Raw genomic sequence first — 22,601 nt, forward strand, 5'->3', positions numbered from 1 at the left:
ATCAATAATAAAACCTCATCTTGTTCTATTCTCAAGTCCCTATAACATGTAATTAAAATTAACATTATACTAAATTATAAGCGTTCTCAATCCTACATCTACCTAATCTCACTACTATTCTATACCAGTCTTTAAAATTATAACTTGGCTCTGATACCACAAAATTGTCACGCCCCAAGCTCCGTGACAACGCCGCACACTCATATAAGTGAGCATGCAAGGCTAAGAATCCAATCACATAACCCACAATGTAAAATACTCAAATTAAATCCTTAATTGTCATAATGCCAAAATCCATAAAAATAAATAGTTCTTATATGAAGATGTCCACCAAGTTTACTAATTTAATCCACTAACAAAACAATAATCCAAGTACTTAAATCATGGTCCTACTCTCGGCACTCCCACATGTAAAAAATCCCGTGCAGCTCTACTCTTCAGAATCTGAAAAAAAATAAGGGTAAGCTAGATAGCCCAGTAAATAACTAACCATCACTGCTAGCTGGATCAAGTATACAAAAATAAATAAATAAATCGATAACCAATAAATATAATTTTTTCTACAGTTCAATAAATGAACAATTATTTGTAAGGTGGTTTCATAGCTAAAAATAAACAATGTACAATACATTTTAAATGAAAAAGCCAACAAGATAATTTAAAGTAATTCGTTGTTCAAATCGATGGTTCGATATTCAGATGGTTCAATGATTTGATTCACAAAACCCAAGTCTTAATGACTACGGTCACTTAGCCCGTGACAAGGCCCATAACCACACATAGGCCGGTGGTAAAGCCCCAAAAGAAACTAGTTTCTATGCCAATAAATAACCCCCATTGGCTAGGGTCCAAATCATAGTCAGACTAAAGTGATATTCAAAATTCAAACAATACATAACTTTTAAATAAAATATTCGATATTTTCAGAATAAACATTTGGTACAATTTTCAGAATAGTTTCACAAAATATTTAAATAACTTTCATAATAATGTTCGATATTGTTTTATACTTGACCCATATTTTATTTTAAGAGAACATGAAGGCTATAAATAAATAGTTATAATTTTAAACAATTCAGTAGGAATAAAAATGAAGCAACAGTGATAGAGGGTTACTTACCTTCAAACAGCTAAAATAATATTTTCCAAGCTAATCTCAAATTACCAAGATCCACCTCAATCTCACAAACCTAATAAAATATTACACCGCTTAAACAATTATTATGTGCACCATCCATCTCTTCTTGTAACAACAATAGAATAAATTATCCCAATAGTCTATTAGGAACTCCCACGATTTAGCATCAAAACAAAGCCATCACGGCTTCAAAAATTCTCAACTCATATTATTCTATTGTTGTTTATATACATGTAAAAATTTGTAATTGTTTGTAGTCAATCGTGTATCCCACAAATACACCACCATTAAACTTAACCCATCACATATCAATCTCAAAATATGAACCACCCAAACGGGATGCAAAATACACTCTAAAATTGAGCAAAATCGAGACCCCCAACATAAACTACATCAATATATCTATTTAATCATATATGCCCATAAAATCATATATTGATATATTAACACCAAAATCATAAATAAGAATACAATAAAATAAATCTTACCTTAAGTGATGAATAAAGAAAAATCACCACTCTATGAATCCTCCTTCATCACTTTGGTTTGGTTTTGTTTTGTTTTCTTTAATTTTTCTTTTACCTTCTCAAACCCTAGCCGCCTATGGAGCAATTCCCAGCCTCTATTTTGTTTGTTTCCCAAGACTTAAAGCCACAATAGGTGGGCTTATTAACCTAATTTCTCAAAGTTACAAAATTACCCATCTAAGTAATAGAAAATATAATGCCATCTCATAACTAATTCTTTGATATTAATAAATGATCCATATAAATTAATTTAATTACTAATTGTGGGGATATATTTTCTAAGTACCAACACGTGGCATGGTGACGCCGACGTGTCAGCCGAGATACCACGTGTCGTGGTAGTTATGCCGAGGTTATCTTGCCAAGGCCGAGGTTATCTCCGAAGATATCGGAATCCGAGATAAGCGGATAAGGGACAAGAGTCCTAGAGCAAAGAGAAGACTTAGCCAAGATAAGGATAAAACTCTTAGAGAGTTTATCTTTATCTCTTGAAGAGTCCAAAGTCAGTATTGAATTGGAGTCCATAGAAGTCATGCTTCTAGTGGGACTTGGATTGAGTTAACTATAAAAGAGAGGCACCCCCGTGGGTCTAAGGTACGCAATTTATGTTTTGAGCATTAAGTTTAGCACTTGATTATCTTTGAGAGATATACTGACTTGATCGTCGGAGTGCCCCCGGGTGGAAGAACCACCGCCGGGGCCTTTTCTTTCTGTTACAGGTTAGCTGTAGCCATCTATTCTGCCGGTGCTCTCCAGTTGATTACTAAGCGGGCAGTGTGGTCAGAAAATCACTCACACAATTTGGCGCCATCTGTGGGAAGAAGGAAGAATAGATGGCCAGTAACGGATAGAAAGAAAAGATTAGGGACGACGCTCCCGCTGGGAGTGGCAGACCAATTGACCTTGACATTGAAGGAGACAACCACAACGCAGAAACCCGTGACCAGGGTCACAGAGAGAAAGACGTCGTCCAGGAGGGTGACACTTCGAAGAAGACAGACCAAGGAAAGTACTACAACGAAGATAACCTCCAGGTATAGAGGGACAGGTGCCTACGGAGGGATGAGGAAGTAAAAGAATTGGCAAACAAATTGGCAGACCTACAGTCGGTCGTCAACTTTATGATGCAGAATAATGTTATGCAGCCACCATACCCGCTACAAGATACACCGATGCCAGCAATTAATACCCAGAAGGGAGGAAGGAAAACAATCCCCGAAGTCCCTCAGCACACCAGGAGCGGAAGGCACTCTCATCGACCTTCCAGGGAAGTCGGACGAGAAGAGCCAAGGCAACAAGAGTCCCGAAGGACGCATCACACAAAGGATCCAGAGCCCAAAGAACATCGGCATATTCAAGGGCAAGCACTCTGCTTTGACACAACCCACAGAGAAAAATCGAAACGGGCCCACCAAGAAGCCGAAAGTAGTGTGCCAAAAAGACTGAAGTCCAAAGATAGCTGAGCTCCAGGGAGGAGTAAAGAAGACTTGAGGAATTACCTCAAGAGGAAGCAACAGAATGTTGAAGCCGAGGTAAATTCCCCAATTACGCCGAGAACACCATTCTCGGTGGAACTGGACAAATTCGAAGCACCAAAGAGATTCAGTATGCCGAGGTTCCAAATTTATGATGGTAAGTCAGATCCCAACTTTCACGTTGGACTATACCTAAATTCAATGGCGTTATATAATGGGAACGAGCCGTTGCTCTGCAAAGTATTCCCCTCATCCTTTGGAGAGATTGCATCTGATTGGCTCCATAAGCTACCGAAGGGAAGCGTAAAGACGTGGGAAGGCCTGGCCGAGATGTTTGTGGCCAGGTTTGTGACAAACAAGCTGCAGCCCCTGAGGGTCGACGCCTTGATGGCTTTAAGAATCACCAAGGATGAAGGCCTTAGGGCCTACGCGAAGAGATACTACGAGGTGTTCAATCGAATACCCGAATGCAACCAAGAAGTGGCGGTCGTGTCTTTCAAGAACGGCCAAAAATTGAGAACATTGCCAAAAAGCATGGAAGAACTCATGGGGAGAATTGAGAAGTACGCCAGAGCCGAAGAAGATACGTCGGGAAACAAAAAGATAAAGCAGGAGAAAGGAAACAGCTCGCCGAAGCGAGGCCGAAGTAACAACGGGCCGACCAAACAAGAAACGGAATAGAGAAGTAAACAGGCAGTGACGACGGTGTTCCGAATCCCGATCCATAAAGTGCTGGATCAAATTCGAAACCAACCCTATTTGAGGGCACCGGCAAGAACACCAAGGGAATTTATGGGAAGAAACATTGGTAGGCGTTGTGCCTACCACAATGAAGAAGGGCACCCAACTCAGGGTTGTAGAGCCTTGAAAGCACACTTAGAGGACTTGGTAAGGCAAGGCCTTCTGAGGGACCTGGTCGATGAAGCCAGGACAAGGGAAGAACAGGCAAGATTGCCTTAAGCACCAGCAGCCCCGCCTCCCCCAGCACAGCAACCACAGGCAGGAGGACCACGGGTGGTTAATGTGATCCACTCAAGGGTCAACAAAAACGAAGTCAGAGGAGAGACCCAGAGGGTAAGGCATTTGCAGCATGTCTACCAAGTTGGGGAAAAGAGACATCGGCTAGAAGAGTGCCAAGGACCGATGATAGCCTTTACTGAAGCTGACCTGGAGTTGGTCCAACATCCGCATAATGATGCCTTGGTAGTATCCCTCCAGGTTGGGGAGTGCCAAGTGAAACGCATCCTAATAGATCATGGCAGCTCTTGTGACATCATGTATGCCAGATGTTACAAGGAGCTGGGCCTTCACCCTGATGACTTGGAGCAATCCAACGGCCCAATGGTCGGCTTCAATGGAACACTGACATGGCCGCTGGGTGCAACAAACTTGGAAGTACAAGCCGGCACTAAAAAGATCAAAACAGAGTTTTTGGTAATTGACACGCCTTCGCCATACAACATCATCTTCGGAAGACCGTGGTTACATGCAATGGGGGCAGTTCCCTCAACGTTGCATCAACTACTGCGATTCCCAACATAGCATGGGATTGAAGAAGTCAGAGGAGATCAACTGCAGGCAAAGAATTGCTCCATAGCAGCGATGAAGTCTACCTGCAGCGTACGAGAGCCAAAGAAAGCAGACATTGAAGATGAGGACATGGAGGTCCTAGAAGACGTCGGCAAAGAACCAGCCGAGAAGAGCGAAGAGGCGCTAAAGAAAATCCTCGTCCAAGAGGGCGACGAAGAGCGTTTCTTTCTTCTCGGCTCAGGCTTAGCCAAAGAAGAGGAAAGAGAACTGGAAGATTTTTTGAGAACAAACATAGAGGTGTTCGCCTGGACACCTTATGAAATGCCTGGCATTGACCCCGAGGTCACTTGCCACAAACTGAATGTCGACAGGTCGGCAAAACCTGTGATTCAATGAGCCAGAAGACCGACGTTGATGCACGTCGAAGCAGTAGAAGAAGAGGTAAACAGACTTCTGGAGGCCAGGGCCATCCGAGAAGTTCACTACCTGACATGGCTATCCAACACAGTAGTAGTGAAGAAGAAGAACGGCAAATGGAGGGTCTGTGTAGACTTTACCAGCCTCAACAAAGCCTGCCCCAAAGACAGCTTTCCTCTGCCCAAGATTGACCAGCTAGTAGATGCTACTTCAGGGCATGAAAGGATGAGTTTTCTGGATGCATACAGGGGGTACCACCAGATTGCCATGTACCCTCCAGACGAGGAGAAGACCGCATTCATCACCCCTAAAGGCCTGTACTGTTACAAGGTAATGCCTTTTGGGTTGAAAAACGCAGGAGCAACTTACCAAAGGTTAGTAACAAAGATGTTCAAGCACCTGATTGGCAAAACGGTAGAAGTCTACATCGATGACATGGTCGTGAAGACCAAGGAATCTAAGGGTCATCTTGCCGACCTAAAAGAGGTCTTTGATATACTAAAAACATGCCGGCTCCGACTCAACGCATCAAAGTGCGCGTTTGGAGTTGGATCAGCTAAGTTTTTAGGGTATCTGGTAACAAGAAAGGGCATTGAGGCCAGCCCAGACCAAATCAAGGACATCTTGGAACTGAAGAGCCCGACGTTGGCAAAACAGGTTCAGATGCTAACTGGAAGGGCCGCAGCCCTAAACAGATTCATCAGCAGAAGCTCAGATAAGTGCAGACCCTTCTTCAACCTGGTAAAAAAGGCCACAGACTTCCTGTGGACAGAAGAATGAGAGGCTGCTTTGACCAACCTGAAGAAGTACTTGACAACGGCCCCAGTTCTCTCAACACCTGAATCTGGGGAAAAGCTGTTTTTATACTTGGCAGTGTCAGAACACGCAGTCAGCGCAGTGCTAATCCGAGAGCAAACAGGGGAGCAAAAGGCTGTTTATTATGTAAGTAAAACCTTGGCCGATGCAGAAACGAGGTATCTACCACTGGAGAAATTAATGTTAGCCTTAGTAATGGCATCAAAGAAGTTGAACCATTACTTTCAGGCGCACAAGAATGTGGTCCTAACAGAGCACCCACTGAAGTCCTTGTTACAACAAGGAGACTTAACAGGAAGGATAGCAAGATGGGCAGTAGCCCTGGGCCAGTATGACTTGGAGTTCAGGCCGAGAACAGCAATAAAGGGCCAAGTTTTGGCCGACTTCGTGGCAGAATTCACGCCTGAAACCGTCGAACATCGGGCTCCGTTGAGCCAAGATGAGCATTGTCCCAGCAAGCAAGGAGAATCCCAGCCAAAGGTAAAAGAGCGAAGGAAGGAAAAACTCAGACCCTGAAGCATCTACATCGGCGATTCATTCAGACTGTTTGTCGATGGAAGTTCGAACCGACAAGGAGCGGGGGCAGGAGTACTGTTGATATCTCCAGAGAGAGAAATAATAGAACAGTCCATCCGTTTGGGGTTCAAGGCCTCAAACAATGAAGCGGAATACGAAACATTAATTGCAAGGTTAAAACTGACAGTAGCAGCAGAAGCAGATGAGGTAATAGTTTTTTGTGATTCACAGCTTATTGTTAACCAGTCAACAGGAGAATTTGCAGCCAGGGACGAAAGGATGTCGGCATATGCAAAAGAGGTCATCAGATTGGCAGCCCTATTTCAGAATTGCCGACTACTCCAAGTTAGCCGAGATGACAACACCCACGCCGACGCGTTGGCTAATCTGGCAAGTTCAATGCAGACTAGAAAAACAAGGACAATTATGATCGAATACATGTTGGGCCCGAGCATTGAACCACAGAGCACAGAGCAAGAAGCAATGTGCGTGAACTTGGGACCAAGCGGGATGGATGCAATCGTTGCATTCCTAAAAGAGGGAAAGCTGCCAGAAGACCATAAGGAAGCACATAAAATCAGATTGAAGTCGGCCAGATTCAACTTAACAGCAGAAGGCCATCTCTACAGAAGGTCCTTCACTGGACCCCTTTTAAGGTGCGTACACCCTTTACAGGTTGAAGATTTTCTATACGAGATTCATGAAGGGATTTGTGGAAGCCACGCTGGGGGCAGATCATTAGCCCACAGGGCCATTACCCAGGGGTATTGGTGGCCCTACATGCAAAAGGATGCTAAAGCCTACGTGAAGAATTGTGACAATGCCAAAGGTTTGCACCTTTGATACATCAGCCAGCTGCTGACCTGAACCCAGTATCCAGCCCTTGGCCGTTCACCCAATGGGGCATGGATCTTGTCGGGCAACTTTCCCAGGCAACTGGGCAGAGAAAATACTTACTGGTAGCAACAGATTACTTTACAAAGTGGATAGAGGCAGAACCTCTTGCCAAAATCCGAGATGTGGACATCAAGAACTTTATATGGAGAAACATCATCACCAGATTTGGGATTCCAAGAGCAATAGTTGCCGACAACGGGACACAGTTTGACAGCAAACTCATCAAAAACTTTTGTGCGAAATTCAAGATCAAGAATTACTTTTCAACACCAAGTTTTTCCCAAAGTAATGGGCAAGCAGAAGCATCCAACAAAGTAATTTTGGATGGAATAAAGAAGAGGCTGCAGGCAGCAAAGGGAAAATGGGTAGACGAATTGCGCAACGTGCTTTGGGCATATCGGACTACGCCGAGGAGATCAACAGGGGAATCCCCATTTGCCATGGCCTATGGCACAGAAGCAGTCATCCCATTGGAGATCGGCATCCCAGGGATCAGAACCTAGGGAGTAGAGAATGGCACCAATGACATACTCTTAGCCCGAGATCTGGATCTTTTGGAAGAACGAAGAGAGAAAGCTGCAATTCAGCTCGTAGTATACCAGCAACAACTTGCCAGAGCTTACAACAAGAAGGTCAATCCAAGAGATTTTTAAGTCGGCGACCTAGTCTTGAGAAAAGTCGTCGGCAACAAGAAGGATCCCAGAGAGGGCAAGCTTGGCCCAAACTAGGAAGGACCCTACAGAATTACTTGGGTATTAGGCAATGGAGCTTATCGGCTTGAAGATAACGAGGGCAAAGCACTGCCAAGACCTTGGAACACTTGTAATTTGAAATTCTTCTATCATTAGATGTGCATTATTTTTGGCTGATGTCATCAATAAAATCTTTTTCCTTTTCTTGAAAACACATGTGATTGATAAAGTTACATATTGGTGTTTTTGGAGACATGAATAATGAGAACCCAAGTAAAAAACCCAAGTAAAACTCAGGTTCACATTGGGGGCAGAGAGAAGACAGAGATTATTTCTTAATTCACTTGTTGAAATTTGTAGCAATTTACAAGTTGGAGTTAAGCTGATTCCTTATCTTCACTTGTTGAAATTTGTAGCAATTTACAAGTCGAAGTTAAGGCGAGATTATTCCTTAATTCACTTGTTGAAATTTGTAGCAATTTACAAGTTGGAGTTAAGCTGATTCCTTATCTTCACTTGTTGAAATTTGTAGCAATTTACAAGTCGAAGTTAAGGCGAGATTATTCCTTAATTCATTTGTTGAAATTTGTAGCAATTTACAAGTTGGAGTTAAGCTGATTCCTTATCTTCACTTATTGAAATTTGTAGCAATTTACAAGTCGAAGTTAAGCCGAGATTATTCCTTAATTCACTTGTTGAAATTTGTAGCAATTTACAAGTTGGAGTTAAGCTGATTCTTTATCTTCACTTGTTGAAATTTGTAGCAATTTACAAGTCGAAGTTAAGCCGAGATTATTCCTTAATTCACTTGTTGAAATTTGCAGCAATTTACAAGTTGAAGTGAAGCCGAGGTTATTGCTTAAACCCTTATAGCAATATACAGGTTGCTTAAACCTAAAGAAGATGCTTGACACTTGTTGAAATTTGTAGCAATTTACAAGATAATGTTAAGCTAACATGTGATCATCTGTTGAAAATTGCAACGATTTACAGGTTGAGTAAAAAGCTAAGTATATTGTTTAAACACTTGTTGAAATTTGCAGCAATTTACAAGTAGATCATTGCTTAAACACTTGTTATAACTTGAGAAAAGTTTACAGTATATGTTAACACTTGTTAAAATTTGTAGCAATTTACAAGTAGGATTAGACCGAGATCACTGTTTAAACACTTGTTGAAACTTGAGAGAAAATTTGCAAAGTTAACATTGAATGGTATATGTTTTACACTTGTTGAAATTTATGAAGAGATTGCAGGACAGTATCTTGCGGAAGTAAAGCTTGTAGTTATTATACCTGAGATATGTAACCCCGAGAAGATTGCACAAGGAAGGAAGAAGTATGTAAATCATGTAAAATATTCTAAGTATAGAAACCATGCAGAAGCAATCAAAGAGGAGACAAAGATTCAAGCATTCAGAAAAGGAAAGCTGAGTTATCATTTACAAAACTGGGAGGCACGTCGGCCATACAAAAGTTTACATTATCCAGAAAACAAAACAAAGTACAAGTGTACGAAATAAAGAAACATGAAAATTAAGACTCTTCAGCTGGATCTGAATCGCAGAAGTCTCTTGAAGAGATACCTCGGCCTCCTTCTCTGCCGCTATTTCGGTGTCAATTTCCTGAAGAGTTTGTTCAACAGTCCTAACCTCGGAAGGGATGTCGGCTGGTACAGTGTCAGGAACAGCTTCTTGGACAACCTCATCACCTTCTTCATCTTGAGTCAAGTCAAGGACTTGCTCATTCTGAGGAGGGGACTTAGCCCCATCAGCATCCTTTGACTTTCTGACCAAAGCCTCATCCTTTTCCTCATCGGCATCTTCAGACTCAGATTCAGATTCTCCTTCAGGTTGACTTGATGGAGGAGGAGGGGGGAATGGCAGAGGGATATCTTCAGCCTTGCGCAATGGCGAGTCATCTGGGATGTTGAGCTTTTTGGCAAGGGCCATCCAACCGAGGGAGAAGCCCCTGTTGCATGCCTGCCTAACCTGCAGTTTGTACTCCTCAGTGACGTCGGCCATGCCCTGGGCGTAAGCCTTCTTATCAGGTTCTTTGATTTCGGCTTCTTTAGTGACCAGAGCCTTCTGAAGCTCCTTCTTAGCCTGGGCCTTTTTTACCTCGGCCTCTCTTTTCTCGGCCTCGGCAACTTTTTTGATGGCCTCAGCAGACTCCGCTTTTTCTTCGGCCATCTGCTGGGCCTTAGTGGCAGCCTCGGCTTGATCTTCCAACTTTTTCATCTTTGTCAGAACCGCTTTGTTCTCCTTTTTGAGGGCAGAGACCTCCCTCTTCATGTCGGCCAACTTCTCCCTTGTTTCAAAAGCTTGCAAGGAGAGAGAATTGGCATGTTGAATGGCCTGAAAGAACCCAAGGGGATAGTTATTACACAAACTTTACAAGTATAGAAAAAGAGACAGAAAGACAAGTTGCCAAATGGGGGAACTTACTTGTACAAAGCGTTGGAGCATAAGGGCGTAGTTCTCATACTCGCTCATCTTGGCATTCCGCTCAAGATCACCAGGAAGGAGAACAGCAATACTGAGTGCCACGCCGACGTTTATGTCATCGGCACTGCCAGAGGCAAGAACAGGCTTATCCTCCAGTGTGATTTCAGGCACCCAGGGGACTCTTGGTATTTTGGAACCCGAGGTCGTCGCAGACGATGACCTCGGCTTCTTCGATTGAGTGGACCCTGATGGTTGGGCCTCGGCAGACCTCTTGGCAGAGACAGAAGCGCTCTTTTTACTCTCAGCCAATTGTGAGATGGGCAGAGCATCCTCAGCCTCAACCTTAGTGCCTTTGGCCTTGGGTTGAGCCTTTTTTATTCTTTTTGGCTTCGGTGGGGGCATCGATTGAGTTTGAACAACATCAACGTCGACAGGTAGGTCGGCTAAAAGATCTACAGCAATAGGCTTCGGGCGACCCATCTCAGCTGTTTTGACAAGTCGACGCCGACGTTTTCTTTCTGGTATTGGGATTAAGTATGGGGCTGAAGTTGATGGTTGGTCGGCTGGATCAGAGGTTGACCCTTGGTCAGCCCGGGATGTTGATGCAGTTTGTAAAGTGGTAGCAGAGGGAGAGATAGGCTCTTCTTCTTTCTTTTCGGGACGTCAGGCAGTGTGGATTTGTATGTCGGAATAAAATTCAGTAATAGTTGAGCCTTGCGCTTTTGGATTGGCAGATCTAGGAGCTTCTTTAAATCTTTTCCTAGAAAGAAGGATTGGCGGAAGTTTTTTGGTGGCTGATGAAGATCTGTAGGACAAACAAACAGACATTAGAAACAGACAAAGTTTTGAAGACATGAAAAATAAACAACTAAGTATTGACACTGGGCTCTTTCCCTTGCCCTCTTTAACTGTTCGAGAAAGAGGGTAGAGGTGGACATCTTCGTCTGGGCCAAATTCCCAACTTCCCGAAGTAATGACATAGTCATCCCCGGCTCCCTTGTTGGAGTCAAGGAGGTCGACTATAATTTTGAATTCGGTGGACCTCGGCTTGAGGTAGTAGACGTAACCTTTTTCCTTCAGGTTAAGGGGGCACATGGTATAACAATATTGGACATCGGCAAGGGTGATCCTAACGTTCTCCTGCCTAGCTAGGGCTATGATACCATTAATCACTCGATAGGAGTTGATGGTAAGTTGCATGGGGTTCAACCTGTAGTAGTGGAGAACTTCGCGAAAAAGGGGATTAAGTGGAAGCCGGAGTCCACATTCAGTAAAGGCTACAATAGGAAAAGGCATCGTACTGTCTGTAGGCATAATGAAATCGTCATCCCCAGCTAGCCTAAGGTGAACAACGGCGAGGATGGAGAACTCCTGCCTAAAGTATTCGAGTTTTGTTGGGGTATTTACCCTATGTCTCCACATGCCCATAACGTCGGCCTAAAGTCAAAGGGCTAGGTCTCAGAAAGAAGGTATTCTTAAAAGGTTATTGGAACCTCGGCAAAAACCTGGGTAAGTATTGGTACGGCGTGTTTCAGTTTTCCCTAAATTAAAGGTTCTACAAACAAATCCCAAGCATAAGAACTATGAAGATCAAGATCAAAGGCACAGATCTGGAAAGGAAAAACAGAAAACAAGAAACAAAGAATGGCGTTTCAGAATAAAAAAACAGAGGTATGGTTCTCAAAAGCGAAAGAAATACAGAAGTAAAAGGTCAAGAACAGTGGCAAGAAAAGTGTTGAAATAGTGCAAGTGTTCAAGATATAAGCAAAATCGTGGAACAGACGCATTCAGATGAATTGTTCTGCAAATCAAAGGTTTGAACAAAGCAATAATGGTAGCAAGTAAACGAAAGAACATAGAAGAAATTGGGAATAAGAGGAGCAGAAGATTACCAAAACAAATGAAGCCATAATGAAAGTCGCCGAGGTAAGACAATGGTTGCAGACACGACGGAACGGCGAAAACTTCACTGGAATGGACGAATGAAGATGGTTGCAAAACTTAGAACTTCAGCAATGGCGGAAATCGAAGGAACAAGTTTTAGAGAGAGAAATAGTAAAAACAAAAGTGAAGAGACGAAAAGAAAGGAGGAAAAGTTTTGTGAAAAACTGGAAACGGCGGCAAAAGCAGGGCATTTATTGCGCCTGGAGCAACGCACACGTCAGACGGCGCAGACGGGTGAAAGACAGCTTTCAAGCGCGTCACAGACATGGGCCAATGAAGATAAAGCACGTGAGGGGAACGGTTGAGAAGTGATGCATGACAGCTCATGCATGTGGGGGAGTTCGTTTGAATTCTTGTTCTCCGAAGAGAACACGTCGGCTTGAAATGAATTATCTCGGTTAAACAGTTTTTGAGCCAAATATCGATATAGGTTCCATCACCTCAGAATGCCGAGGTAATAGAACCTAGGGGGCAGTTGTGGGGATATATTTTCTGAGTACCAACACGTGGCATGGTGACGCCGACGTGTCAGCCGAGATACCACGTGTCATGGTAGTTATGCTGAGGTTATCTTGGCAAGGCCGAGGTTATCTCCGAAGATATCGGAATCCGAGATAAGCGGATAGGGGACAAGAGTCCTAGAGTAAAGAGAAGACTTAGCCAAGATAAGGATAAAACTCTTAGAGAGTTTATCTTTATCTCTTGAAGAGTCCAAAGTCAGTATTGAATTGGAGTCCATAGAAGTCATGCTTCAAGTGGGACTTGGATTGAGTTAACTATAAAAGAGAGGCACCCCCGTGGGTCTAAGGTACGCAATTTATGTTTTGAGCATTAAGTTTAGCACTTGATTATCTTTGAGAGATATACTGACTTGATCGTCGGAGTGCCCCCGGGTGGAAGAACCACCGCCGGAGCCTTTTCTTTCTGTTACAGGTTAGCTGAAGCCATCTATTCTGCCGGTGCTCTCCAGTTGATTACTAAGCGGGCAGTGTGGTCGGAAAATCACTCACACACTAATCTATCCAATAAAATAATCCTACACACAACTTGGGTTTTACACCCCTAGTGGGGGTCACCCCCACTGGCATTTCATTGGTTAGCCCTTTTTTTTTTTTTTTTTTTCCTCTTTTCTTCCAATCACCAACCCCCATGTGGGGGTGGGGGTGGGGGTGAGGGTGGGGGAGAAAGGGGGTCTACAACATTTTCCTATAAGGATATGACAATTATTATATATATATGATTAATGAATGGCCAACAATACTACATTTATTTTTTTTTTAATGATATTTAGTTTACATCTCATGATCATGATTGCATTGGTTAAGTTGGTTCTATCACTACTGACAATTTCAAGGCAATTGTAACAAATGATATGGTAAAAAAATGTGATTATGTAAATGAATGACTTTGCCTGGTGGCAAAAAGGATAGACCCTAAGAATGAATTGTAAATCCAAATATATTTCTCAATCTTAATCGATATATGTGATTTGTAAGCAATTTTTAGAATTCGAGATTTACTTGCTCTGAAGAGTGGGTCCAATGTAACTTTCATGATTGCATTGGTTAAGTTAGTTCCATCACCCCCATTGTGTAATTATCTTTTTTTTGTCCTTAGCAGTCATAGAGATTCGAAAGTAGGAGAGAAACAAGTGGGGGAACTGTTCATATAGGAACCATAAACCATAATTTCCAATTAAAAAATCTTCCTACACAGGCAAAAGTTGAAAACCACCATCTAAGGACATTTTCAACCCCTATGGTTTGAGAAGGGATTATTTTAATTAATTTTTTAACCTTTCATGAAAAATAGAGAAAGTAATATGATAATTTATAATAATTTTTTAAACTATATTAGTCGAATGCCAAACAAGGTTTATCAAATTTAAATTTGGATAAAAATCTTGCAAAGCACCTCTCCACTCATTGACTCAAATTTACATGAAATTGAGTTTTACCTATTTTTTAACCCAAATTAAAGGAGACTTAAATATATGCTCAAATTTTTTTCAAGATCATTTTGTAATTTTCAAGTTTACCACTTTGCGATTATTGTAGTTTTACTCAAATTTATATTCAAACCTAAGTTTATCCATTGGAATGTTATATCAAATCAAAATTAGATTTTTAATTAAATTTGCAGCGCTAAATCTACACAACTTTTTTTCTTTTCCTCACAATCCCCTAACGAAGTGGCAAAACAAAATGCATGTAAAGAAAATTTTGAAGGAATATTTAAATGTAGATCAACTTTTCAAATTTTGCTTGTCACATCATTTGGGGGGGGGGGGTTGGGGGAGGGAATTATGTGAATGAATCATTTTTCTTAAATTTGAGTAAAAATTTAAGAGCCGAAGATGGCCTAACAAACTTTTTAAAATCTGGCCTGAATTAAGTTGAAATAAGCTTAAATTATTTTACAATAGGCCTAAGTTTATTGGTTTTGTTGTAATGCTTGGTTAGTTGGCTTATTGTTTAGGGCAAATTACACTAGTAATCTCTATATTTTATTTCTTGTGTCATTTAGATCCTTACACTTTTAATTGGATCAATTTTGACCATTCATTTTAAATTTTGTATCCATTTGATCCAATTGATAATATTGTTAACATTTTTTTTAAAAAAAAATTATCATTAAGTTGGTTGAGATTAACTCAAGTAAGTTTAGAATTTTATTCCTCAAAATATGACACATAACACTTAAGTGCATAATTTCTATAATAAAAAAAAATGGTAAGAGTTCAAATCAATTGGACCAAATTGAGACAAAGTTATAAATTCAAGGTCAGAATCGAGCCAATTGAAATTACAAGGACTAAAATTTCACAATGACCAAAATACGAACTACCGTCGTAATTTGCCCCATTGTTTATTAACTAATACCATTCTAAAGCATGGCAAATAACTAACCTCAAGAAATTGTGAGTGTTGAGCAAGAATTTTAAGGTCCTAAGGTTGAATTAATAAGACACCTATAAATATACCTTGCTGTATATGATAAAAATATAAGTTGATCCAACAAGGTTGAACTAGTTACTCCAAAAAAACAGAGAGCCTAAAGGAGAACAAAATGGGAGAGTTCAATACTAAAGTTTCAAAGGTTATGAGGATGAGCAGGGCTGTGTGCCTTTGTGCCCTCCTAGGAATGCTTTTTAGTGTCTATCTTGGCTTAGTTTTGAATTTGTGTCCAAGGAATTTGGAGGAAAGAAAACACATATGACTTTAAGAATAATTTGGTGAGTTTGAATTTGTTTCACTTTTCATATTTATCTAAATATTTGGTATCTACTTTTTGACTCATTTCTATAAAAATTAACCCTGTGTTTCCTAGAAAACAAAAATAACAAACGAAACACAATAAATAAATAAAAAGTGATAATTCTCATTTCTTCCATCTCATTTTAGTTTTCAATCTTATGATTTTTAATCTTCTCCTAATCGGCAATTTGAAATCCAAATGTGCAGATCAATCGTTCAGCATTATGGCAGGAGGATTCATGATGGCTTCATCACTTTGACAATCAAAGTTCTCCATTTCTCCAATGCCAAATGTTTACAGTTCAGATACTTGAGGCCACTGCAGTCTGCACATTCGACTACATCCATGCTATTTTGGGTTTCGTTGACTCGATCCGTTTCTTCGATGTACTCTTGATTTTGATTTGTTTAATCTCTTTGTAAAGTTCATTCAAGCCAAAATGTTGTCATCGATCGCTATTGAACTAACACAATTGAACCAGCCCAACATTTCGGACCACAATTACTTTTATCCAGTCCACTAAAGAAACCTGGACACATATGGAGAGGGTTGGATATTCATTAGAAATTCCTTTTAAGCATCAAAATGCCATGAAACTATCAAGACTTTGACTGGCATCACAATTTACAAAATAAAGATGGCCATTTCATTTAAATAATCATTAGAAATGCCTTTTTAGTATCAAAATGCACCATGAAACTATCAAGACTTTGACTGGCACCATTTTACAAAATAAAGATGGCTTTAAAAATATTAAATAATTTCATAATTTATACCTTTCAAAAGGAAAGATAAGTAAATGGAGAAAAAAAAATTTATTTTCCTAATCTCCCTTATCTAACCTCTCTCACCAATTTTCAAAAGGAAATATTAAATCCATCTTTCTTATTCTTGTAAATGGCAGCCGCGTTGCAAAATGGTACGTACAGATGGTGGAAGAACCTGAGAGCAATGAACTATTTGCGGATGTTGGCAAGGTAGCTAAATAGAAGGCAGTGGAAGACTTGGTATATGTAAGGATAGATAAAAAGACTCAGAAAAGTTCTTTTTGCGGATGTTGGCAAGGTAGCTGAATAGAAGGCAGTGGAAGACTTGGTATATGTAAGGATAGATGAAAAAGACTCAGAAAAGTTCTTTTTGCTTGGCTCATCCTTGTCCAGCACTGAGAGAATAGAGGTCATGGAATTCTTAACCTCTAACATCGAAGTCTTTTTCTGGATGCTGTATGACATACCTGGCATTGACCCAAACTTCATCTATCACCAACTGAACGTTCACCCAACTGCCAGACTAATTATACAGCGCACTCGTAGATCAGCACTCCACCATGCCGAGATAGTGGCAGAAGAAGTGGGAAACTTGCTAGAGGCAAGAGCTAGCAGAGAAGTGCACTATCCCAGATGAATCTCCAATACCGTAGTAGTGCCAAAGAAGAACGGAAAATGACGTGTCTGCGTGGACTACAAAACAGTCAACAAGGCATGCCTAAATGACAATTTTTCCCTACCATGGATAGATCAACTGGTAGACCTGACGACAGGGCACAATCAACTTAGCTTCCTTGATGCGTACAGAGGTTACCATCAGATTGCTATGTATGAACCAGACCAGGAGGTCACATCCTTTACAACGCCTAGAGGATTGTGTTGTTACAAGGTCATGCCCTTTGGCCTAAAAAATGCAGGGGCAACATTCCAACAAATGGTCACCAAGATGTTTGAACCATTGCTAGGCGGAACAACGGAGGCTTACATAGATGACATGGTGGTCAAAAGCAAGGATGAGATGGACCATCTCAGGAACCTAGATGAGATGTTCCAAATTCTGAAGAAAAATAAGTTGCGCCTAGATGCATCCAAATGTGCATTCGGCGTAGGATCAGGCAAATTGCTAGGCTTTTCGGTGACCAATCGAGGTATAGAAGCAGACCCTTCTCAGATCAAAGCAATCCAAGATCTAGAGAGGCTCAACACAGTAAAAGAGGTGCAACATCTAACTGGCCTAGCTGCCGCACTCAACCGGTTCATAAGTCGGTCATCAGACAGATGTCGACCATTCTTCCAAGCATTGAAGGCCAAATTTGAGTGGGATGAAGAATGCAATTGCGCCCTAGAAAGACTAAAAGAGTACATGTCTTCTCTACCGTTGCTAGTAACACCAGCACCTAGAGAAGAGCTCTTTTTGTATCTAACAGTTTCACAGCATGCAGTCAGTGCAGTGTTGGTCAGAGAGGAAGGAATCCAACACCTGCCCATCTTTTATGTTAGCAAAACCTTGCTGGGCACAGAAACCAGGTACCTACCATTGGAAAAATTGGCCTTAGCCTTGATGATGGCCTCAAGGAAGCTGTCACATTACTTCCACGCCCACACCATAATCGTCCTAACAGCTTTTCCCTTAAAAGCCTTGTTTGAGAGGGCGAACTTTTCTGGGCAAATCTTGAAGTGGGTGGTGGAATTGGGACAGTTTGATATCAAGTTTCAACCCAGAACCGCAATAAAAGCCCAAGCTTTGGCAGACTTTGTGGTAGAGTTCACACCAGGAAGTCATCACATCTGCCTAGTTAACTTGACTGGTACAACGGAAATAGGGACGGAAAGTGCCACAGAAAATACACAACCCCTAATACCGGATACCCAGCCACATTCCAAAGCACTCAGGCTTGAGGATCAGAAGGACAGAATAAACCATGCCATTCCCAGAGAGGACTCATCAACAAGTAAAAACTTGGGGCATTCAGATAGTGAAGAGCAAACCCCAATAGCAGGCATAGACTTAGAAGAAAACTTCAGCAATGCGCATTACCCCAAGACATCATCCGACCTCTCCACTTGCTGGAAGCTATTCGTTGGAGAGATGTGGAAACTCTTTGTGGACGGAGCATCCAACAGGCACAGTGCAGGACTTGGCATAGTCCTCATGTCACCAGATGGCTTAATAGTGGAACAAGCAGTCAACCTTGGCTTTCCAGCATCAAATAATGAAGCGGAGTATGAAGCACTTTTAGCAGGCCTAAAATCAGCATTCTTCATGAAAGCCATCGAGTTAATGGTTTACAGTGACTCCCAGCTAGTAGTAAACCAGATTTCAGGCGACTACGAGGCAAAAGATGAGAGGATGGCTAAGTACCAAGAGTTAGTCAGAAAAGAGATCATGAAATTCGAAGTAGTGCGGATTGAACAGATCGTCCGAGAAGAAAACAGTAGAGCCGACGAACTAGCAGGCTTTGCTTTAATGGCATATACATCCATTCCACATCCGTTACTGATCGACTACCTACCAAGACCAAGCATTGAAGAAACCGAAGTGGCTGAGGTATGTTGTGCTGAACTAGGCCTTTCATGGATGGATCCCATTATAGCATTCTTAAAAGACGACATCTTACCCGAAGAGAAAGAAAGAGGCCAACAAAATAAGAGCAAAGTCACAACGATTTTGGCTATCCTCATCCATGGCCTTATACAAAAAATCCTTTACAGGGCCTTACCTAAAATGTGTTCATCCCAGCAAGGTCGAAGCATTCTTGTTCGAAATACACGAAGACGTATGCGGAAGCCACCAAGGGGGAAGATCATTGGCATACAGAGCAATTTCACAAGGATATTGGTGGCCATACATGTAAGCAGATTCAGAAAAGTATGTCAAGAGATGTGAGAAATGCCAAAAGTTCGCACACCAAATACATCAACCCGCCAAAGAGCTTCTACCATTAACTAGCCCATGGCCCTTCGCAATGTGGGGCATGGACATAGTAGGACCACTTCCAACGGCACCCAACAACAAAAAGTTCTTTCTTGCAGCAACAGACTACTTTACAAAATGGGTGGAAGCAGAAGCACTCGCCTCAATAAAAGAGAAAGATGTGAAGAAGTTTGTTTGGCAGAATATCATCACTTGGTTCGGCATACCCAAGGCTCTAATATCTGACAACGGCACTCAGTTCGATGGCAAAATTTTTAGAGGCTTTTGTGAGGAGTATAAGATAAAATTCTACAATTCTACACCAGCATACCCCCAAGCAAATGGCCAGACGGAAGCATCAAACAAAGTCGTCTTAGACGGATTGAAGAAAAGGCTGGACAAAGTAAAAGGCAAGTGGGCTGAGGAGCTTCCTCATGTTTTATGGGCATATTGTACCACACCTCGGCGGTCAACTGGAGAAACACCTTTTTCCTTAGCCTATGGCATGGAAGTAGTAATCCCACTGGAAGTTGGCCTCCCCACTATTAGAAGTGAAAATTTTGACCCAGACTTAAATGGAGAAGCCATAGCCTTGGAACTTGACCTTGCAGAAGAGAGAAGAGAAAGAGCAGGTTCACATCGCCTCATACCAACAAGAGTTATCCAGAAAATACAACAAGATAGTACATCCGAGGCAATTCAAGATTGGAGATTGGGTGCTGCGCAAAGTAATGGGAAATACTCTGGTACCCGGAGATGGCAAGTTAGGGCCTAACTGGGAAGGACCATACAAAGTGGTTGGATTAGCAGGAAAAGGGGCATATCACTGGGCAGATGGAGACAACAAGGCAATTCCCAGGCCATGGAACACTGCCAATCTCTAACTATTTTATTTTTAGCTTTTCTTTAAAGTATTTGTTATTTTTCTTTCAATAAAACAAGTAGTTTTTTCAGCATAATTCTTTCTTCTGTAAAAAATTATTTTAGTGAAACAAGGGGCAATGAAAACAGAGTTGGCCGGAATAACCAACTTTGAGCTCTCTTCAGCCGAGATCAGGATCTAGGTTGAAGAAGTTTGGCAGGAATAACCAAACGTTGAGCTCTCTTCAGCCAAGATCAAGATCTAGGCTGAAGAAGTTTGGCAGGAATAACCAAACACTTGGCTCTAGGTTGGCAGGAATAACCAACATTGAGCTCTCTTCAGCCGAGATCAGGATCTAGGCTGAAGAAGTTTGGCAGGAATAACCAAACACTTGGCCCTAGGTTGGCAGGAATAACCAACATTGAGCTGTTTTCAGCCGAGATCAGGATCTAGGTTGAAGAGGTTGGCGGGAATAACCAACATTGAGCTCTTTTCAGCCGAGATCAGGATTTAGGTTGAAGAGGTTGGCAAGAATAACCAACATATGTTTCTCTTCAGCCGAGATAAGGATCTAGGCTGAAGAGTGGTTGGCTGGAATAACCAACTTTCAGTACTCTTCAGCCGAGATAAGGATATAGACTGAAGAGTCATTGGATGGAATAACTAACTTTGAGTACTCTTCAGTCAAGATAAGGATCTAGGCTGAAGAGGTTGGCAGGTATGACCAAGAAGATTACAAGGTTTATCTCGGTCAGAAAATGTTAAGACTTCGTATGAACCAGAGTAGAGCCCTCATGCAAATGAAGTTGAAAAATAATGCAAGCATGGAGTAAACCGAACAAACAGTTGAGAAAAACAAAAGCACATTTCATTTCATTCTTCAAACTGTTCATTACAAAGGAGGGGCTTGAGCCCGGTTACAAGTTCTTGGCAGAAAAAGAAAAGAAAACAAAATCAAGCAAAAAGATCATCCAGGTTTGTGTCCAGGTCAACTTGAGTTTCATCACTCCGTAGCCCAGCTCTAGTAGGAAGGTCGGTCACATCTTCAACCGTACTGGACACCAGGGGCTCCACATGAGCTGACTGAGCGGCTTGGAGATCAGGATCAGTAATAACAGTCGGCGTGTCATTTGGCTCGGGGGATGCCTTCTCTTCCTCCCCAACTTGAAGAAATTTTTGTTGAATGGCATTAGCATACTCTGTCATGTAGCTTGGTATAAAATGGGGAGGAGAGTTCTGAAAGACCTCGGTCTCTTGGCCATGACCGAGCTTCACCACAGCCGCCTTCTATCTGCATTTGAAGAATATGACTTTTGCAACATCACATTGCTGGATGTAAGTGGCCTCCCCTTCCTTGTAACCCCGGTCTTCAACATCTTCCACACTTTTCTTCAGATCGATGATCTCTGCATCCTTCTTCTTCTCAAGTTTGGCCAGCTCGCGCAGATATTTATCTTTCAACTCGGCCAAAGCCTTTTGCTTATCTGCTTCAGCCGAATTGACTAGTCCGGTGAGACGAGCTATTTCGGTGTGTAGCCCGGCCATTTTTTGCTTGGACTCTTCTAGCTCGGCCGTCTTAGCATTTGCCTCTGCCACAGCCTGCCATGTGGTCTTACGTAGCTCCAACACACGCTTGTACGCGACATGATTCTTCTCCATGGCCTGCAAAAGGAGAGATAGCTATTATGAATAAAAACCGAGCAAACAGATGATATAAAATGAAAGACGATTAGAAGAACCACTTACCAGCACCATTGACTTCGTCGCCGACTGGATGGCCTTCAGCTTGGTCAAATGGTTGTGGTGTTCCATGTCAGAGGGCAAGCACACGCTCTTAGCCAGGTTAAAAGCGAGCGTATGGTCTTTGTCTGCCACCACTGAATTTGTGTCTCTTATGGCTCGATTTCTATATGATAGTTTGGGGGCCCACTCAGAGGAGCTAGCCCGGTTAGAACACTCAGGTTCTGGGTTCGGTGGCGTGGATTGGGGAAGTATGGTGTCTTCTTCATCAACAAGGCGTGGCTTGGTTGAGGAAGTGCGAGCGCGCTTACTTGGCCGAGATGATGAGGGCTGGGCTGTTGGAAGGGCTACCACGGCCTCATGTGTTTGGCTGGCTTGTGGTACCTCAGCTTGATTCGTCTTGGTAATCAATGCTCGGACAGCTCGGTGTTTGGCCATCTCTTGTTCTTCGGTTAGTGGGATGAGATTGATTTGGGGTAATGATGGATCAGGTTCTGGGGAAGGTTTAAGGAGGAAATCTGTTACCCTGGTCTTCCTCCTACTGCTATATTTGGATGTTGGTTCAAAATTGAGTAGCTCAGCCCAACCTCTATCACAGTACCAGAGCGCGGCGCGGAGTGCGTCTAGATTAGGGTATTGGTACTGTGACTTTACATGGTTCA

At 42.1% G+C, this 22,601-nt stretch overlaps 1 pseudogene across 1 annotated transcript in view; it reads right to left on the reverse strand.

Annotated features, from left to right (window-relative positions):
• Positions 1 to 22,601, reverse strand: part of LOC145788890 (geranylgeranyl transferase type-2 subunit alpha 2-like) — a 295,230-nt pseudogene that overhangs the window by 162,512 nt on the left and 110,117 nt on the right. The window lies entirely within an intron of this gene.

This window comes from Camellia sinensis, chromosome 11 (assembly GCF_055761805.1).
Source record: "Camellia sinensis isolate YWXY chromosome 11, ASM5576180v1, whole genome shotgun sequence".
NCBI lineage: Eukaryota > Viridiplantae > Streptophyta > Magnoliopsida > Ericales > Theaceae > Camellia > Camellia sinensis.